This window comes from Hylaeus volcanicus, chromosome 7, assembly GCF_026283585.1.
Source record: "Hylaeus volcanicus isolate JK05 chromosome 7, UHH_iyHylVolc1.0_haploid, whole genome shotgun sequence".
Classification (NCBI taxonomy): domain Eukaryota; kingdom Metazoa; phylum Arthropoda; class Insecta; order Hymenoptera; family Colletidae; genus Hylaeus; species Hylaeus volcanicus.
In genome coordinates this window covers 6853479-6858818 of record NC_071982.1, presented here as the reverse complement: position 1 = coordinate 6858818, position 5340 = coordinate 6853479, and the positions used below count along the sequence as shown (strand labels likewise).

At 43.5% G+C, this 5340-nt stretch overlaps 1 long non-coding RNA gene across 1 annotated transcript; it reads left to right on the top strand.

Annotated features, from left to right (window-relative positions):
* Positions 1–6: 6 nt before the first annotated feature.
* On the top strand, positions 7–4002 carry LOC128879709 (uncharacterized). The gene is made up of 2 exons (XR_008457679.1): positions 7–2853; positions 2924–4002. It is a non-coding gene; the product is annotated as an uncharacterized LOC128879709 (long non-coding RNA).
* Positions 4003–5340: the final 1338 nt, after the last annotated feature.

Here is a 5340-nt window from a genome sequence, read left to right as displayed (position 1 = left end):
GTTGAGAATCATCGTTTTCGATCGTTTGTGTGCAATATTCGTCACAAGAAAATTGAAGTAAAATTCGTTTGCATTCGTAGCGATCCAAGAACCTTGAAAAATCGAACTCGCGATGATCAGTGTTAACGGTCCCTTCGGGTTGAGAGACTCGATGATCGAGCAAGGTGCAAGCACAGACGTCGACCCTCTCGTTCAGGCTGTCGACGATCGCGAGACTGCCGTACTGCCGTGTGTGTTTGCCATGTTTACGAGTAGGACGAACGTGAACGCATGTGAACGCATGTGAACGCATGCGGTCCCGAGAGTCGCGCAGCCTTTAGACTGGTTGGAATTGCTCGTTTCGTCGAACGTAAGCTGTAAGGTTCTAACGAGTAATTAAAAACGACTCTAGGATTAACGAAACTATCGGTAGAATAAATCTCGAGGTAAAATGAAATATGTGTAAAAAAAATCTGTATATATATATATATACATGCACGCGTATGTGTATGCATATGTATGCGATTGGCAGACACCGACGAGGCTCAACTACGCAATACGTGTAAGATGGCGGCGAGAGGAAGAGACTCGTGAACGCGTCAAGCGAAAATCCCCTTATGCAAGGTCAATTCAGTATTACAGCGTCTAGACTATATACAATTGTAAAGTTTTGTTTACACGCTCCCGACGGGACCCACTGGGAACTCGTTCGTGGATACGTGAACTACGCCTGCGTCGGTATTCCAGTTGAGATTCACGATTTTCTCGACTGAAAGGCAAATTATTTTCAAACCAAAGATAAACATCGTTTGTTTCGATGAAAACGTCTGTTACGACACCGCACACTAACATACTGTAAAATTACAAACGCGTCCCACTGATTTTCAAGTATCTTAAAATCCATATCAACACAAATTAATGGCAACGAGTACCCGGCAGCTGGCCTTAGGAGCGTCAGAGCGACGCTAGTACGTCGTTCCTCCGCCGGCGGCGCTAGGTGCCTTCCTCGTAAGTCCCAAGTTCCAAGACCTGAGAACGAATTCCGTCGTGGAGTTTGTCGACGCGAATACCGACGGCGAGCGTGAACCTCGTTTCTAGCGACACAAGTGCCAGATTCGTTCGTAGACGCTTTTCGGTTTTGCGTAGTTTGGCGTGATTCGAGGAAGATGAGCACGCAAGTCGACGACTTTGTTTGATCGAATCATCTGAAAACAGGGTTGTACCCTTAACCCTCCGCGACCCAACGGTCCCCCTTGATTCTTCGTTCCACGGTCCTGTAGCCACCAACGTCTAGTTTCCAGATATCAGTCGTGATTCGGTTCGCAGCTTGTCTCGTTAGTGGGCCCCTTGATTTTTCGTCAACTCGAGCGACTTGGGTCACGGAGGGCTAAGCGAACTGAACATATCAGAATCTACGTATTTTTCATCAGAACAGAATATTTTTAATATTCACCGAACGACGCGCGCAGACTTAGCGAAAAAAAAAAGAACAAAATAAAAGTGAGAAAAATGAAAAAAAAAAAATAAATAAAGTGAAACAAATAAAACGAAAACACACTTCCTGTTTGCTCAGCGGTTGTTGTCTCTTGGGAGTATTCACCGAAACGCGATTGCGAGATAAAATTGTTGTTCAGTGTGCGAATGCTTGAACTAATTATCGTCATTGTTAAACGCTTAACCGGCCGTGTCATTCGTTTTTTGCGTCTGAAGGATATTTCTCAATGTTTCTCAATGAATTCAACGTTCGATTGTCTCTTTCGATGAAACTTAGTGAAATTGTAATCGATAATCTGCGCGAGGCATCTGTATAAAAACGAAAACGGAAAAAAAAATTAATAATTATATTTCCTGACAATTTAACCAGCACTCTGTGAGTAATCGAACATGTTTGCAGGTAAATGAGTACATTTGTAAATAGACGAAGAAGAAAAAAAGTATATATACATATATATATATATAATTTGTGTTCCGTTGATGCGACGTGGTATTAAGCGAGTTGTAATCGTTTATTAGAAGTAAAACATTTTTTCTGAAGGGGAATGTTTTTCCATTTACTGTTGATGTCTGAGAGGAATAAAACGGAATTTCAAACTATTCCATTCGTCGATATCTAAGCACTGGTGAACTATTTCGTGGTAAAATTTCTTCCTACGCCAACGTGGAAAGTGCACATATTCCTAGAAACTCTACGCTATGATACTTGTCCAAAAACTGGCAACATGTGCCATTAACCTGAAGAAGCGAATACAGCACTGTAAATCCAAAGAATTCTATTTATTCGATAAGAATTCCCTCGCAGTCACGTCCCTCCTTAAACTCGAAACGAAATCCCTGCGCAACATCCTAATCGTACGCCAGAGTATCGTTTTTTTAAAGAAACGAAGCTTAAATGGCTCTGTGACGATATTATAAGTTCGGTAAAAAATAAATAACGGTCGATGACGTTGCAATTCGTTTAGAAGTTTGCGGTCGGTTGAGCGTGGAGGTGTATCAACGTTGTAACAGAGCGAAAGAGCGTCGAGAACAATCAGAACAATCATGTTAGACGACACTGGCAGTGAGTGATCGCGTAGAAGACACGGCATAAAGGTGAAAACATAGCTAACAGAAATTAATATAAAGCAACACACGCTCGCTACTGACAAGGGCCATCGCTCAGCCGTGGCACGCTGATTTTTTCACGAGACTTATCACGCGTGCACTTGGTGCTTCGTTTGAAACGGAACGGTCGAATATTTCATGAAGAGAAGGAGCTATCGTTAAAATGTTTTTACACAAGCTTTTCCAGGCAACCCGCCAGGTGGACTGTAGCGTCGGTTATCAGCTGTCAGACGCGAGAACGGTGCCCCTGACAGTAGGCAACCGGTGCTGCATGTCGAATAACAGGTTGCCGTCTCTTGGGCACGAGAAGTGTGCCCCTGACAGTAGGCAACCAGTGCTGCAGATGGAATAACTGGTTGCCGTCTGTTGGGCGCGAGAAGTGTGCCCCTGACAGTAGGCAACCAGTGCTGCAGATGGAATAACTGGTTGCCGTCTCTCAAGCCGGCGACTGACTTGCAACAGAACATTGTAATGTAACGCGAGCATTCGCTTAGTTTGGACGGACCAGCGAGCGACGAACCGAGCCATTCTTGCGCTCGGTTCGCACTCGACCGTGCTCCACTGGTCTGTCGGCTTTTGACGAACCTCTTTGATCGTCTACTTTTCACCGAACCGAGTAGGAAGCATCGAGAGAAAATTCAGCCGAGAGTTCGAAGCGAGCATTCGTGATTCCAAAAAGGACCTTGTAATGTAACGTTGGTGTCGAACCGTAAAAATCGTGCCGGAGCAGTAACATTCCAGCGTACTGTTGCAAGTCAGTCGGCGGCTTTAGGCGCGAGACGGGTGCCCCTGACAGTAGGCAATCGGTGTTACAGACCGAATAACGGGTTGCCGTCTCTTAGGCGCAGGGTGACGCCCCCGATTACAGGCAACCGCTGCTACATATCGACTGACGGGTCGCCTTAACGAATTTGTCTAAAAACATGTTACCGATAGCTTCTCTCCCACAAAATATTAAATTAGGCACCCTCTAGAGCGTTAAAAAATATTTAATATTCAATAGTTCGATATTTTCGAATGGTCCATCAGCATGGAAAGCGTCATAGTAATCAGCGCGTCACCGGTGAGCGGCATTATTAGAACGCTGCACGGATTCTTGATAGCTTCTTTTTGATACGACATGTAGCATTAATTTCTCGAAGCCCGTACAGTGGGAACACTGCTCGTGTGATTGTCACGTGGGTGAATTGAGGTTAGGTGCGGGCATTTTTATCGTCGCCAGCTTCGAAGATATATTTTTAGACGAGATATCTGTACATACACGAATACACACACACACACACACACACACACACACACACACAAAGAGACACTGAGAGCATTCTGCGTTAATACTTCGGCCTGTGCCCTTTTTTTCGAGACGGAACTCGGCTGTCTTTTTCATGCTTCTTGAATAAATGTGCGATGCTTGTTCCATCAAAACGATCTTTCTTACTCTTCTTCATCCTCCTCTACGCGTGCTTCGATTTCTTTTTCTTTCTTGAAATTCAACCTTCGGCTCTCCATAAATAAACCGAGCGTTTTTCTTTGGTTGGACGTACCAACCGTGGAAAAGGCGAGAGATAAATCCTAATTGATCGTCCCAGAGAGAAACAGAGATCGTCGAGGATCTTGGGTAATTAAGCAGGACTGATATAAACGCGACACTTCTAACCGCGACTCGCCTTTCGATCAAGTTAAAGTAATATTATCCGCCGGGGAATGACGCAAAAGCGAATTGAAAAGGAAGCTTTTAATTTGTCACCGATGACGCCTCAGTGGGCGATGGTACAGCTCCGATACAAATTAAGGTTATGCCATCTGTGGTAAATAATATAAGAGTGAGTCTAGTCAACAGGACGTGCACGATGTCCGCCATATTAAAATCGTTTGGTAAGGTATGACGAAAGCACTCATGTTGAGGTCATGTGACGCAAGAGCGCGTCATGCTAAAGCGACGTTCGAGTCGATTCACGGTTGAGTAGGCTATTTAGTATGACGTCATTTTGCTCTACGTGACGTCGCACCAGAGTGCGACGGAATATTAAAATGAAGGATCATCTTTAACGGTCGTCAGTAGTAAAAAAAAATAAGATGATTCGTTTTAAACAGAGAAAGGTATAAGGGGAAGATGAATTAGGCGAGCCTTTATTAACCTTCGCCCCGAGGTTTCCTGCGGATACATTCAACAGGTGATTTAAAACATCATCATCCCCGTCGTAAATTAAGCGTTATCGTAACTTTAAATATTTTTCTACGAAGCAAACTGCTAAACGGTAGTTAATTGAGGCTGCCAGGGTATCACGTTCCAACCTCAACTAAAATCAACACGAAGCTACTTTTATCGACAGTCGACGTTTACGCAGTTCATTATCACGTTTTACAGCTTGCTAGTTCACGGAACAGTAGTTAACTGTTGGATCCTAATTTTTTAATGTTATCACTGGCAAGTAAAAATTTAAGATCAGGCTATTTGGCTGTTGGTCTTTTAGTAATGTTTTAGTAATTGAATAGTCGAGGGACTGTATCTAATAGAGTACCCTAGTAGTCAGGTACTTGAATGGGATATCAATAGTCAAGGACAGTCTTATATTTGAGTAACACTCGAATAGTCAAGTTGGTCTTTACGAATGCCTATTCGGGTAGTCAAGGATAGTCAAGTATTTAAATACTCGAATATATCAGGTGTTCGAATGGGATTTAAATAGTCAAGGATAGTCGAGTATTTAAATAGTGCTCGTGTAGTCAGGTATTCGAGTGGCTCTGGAATAGTCATCTATT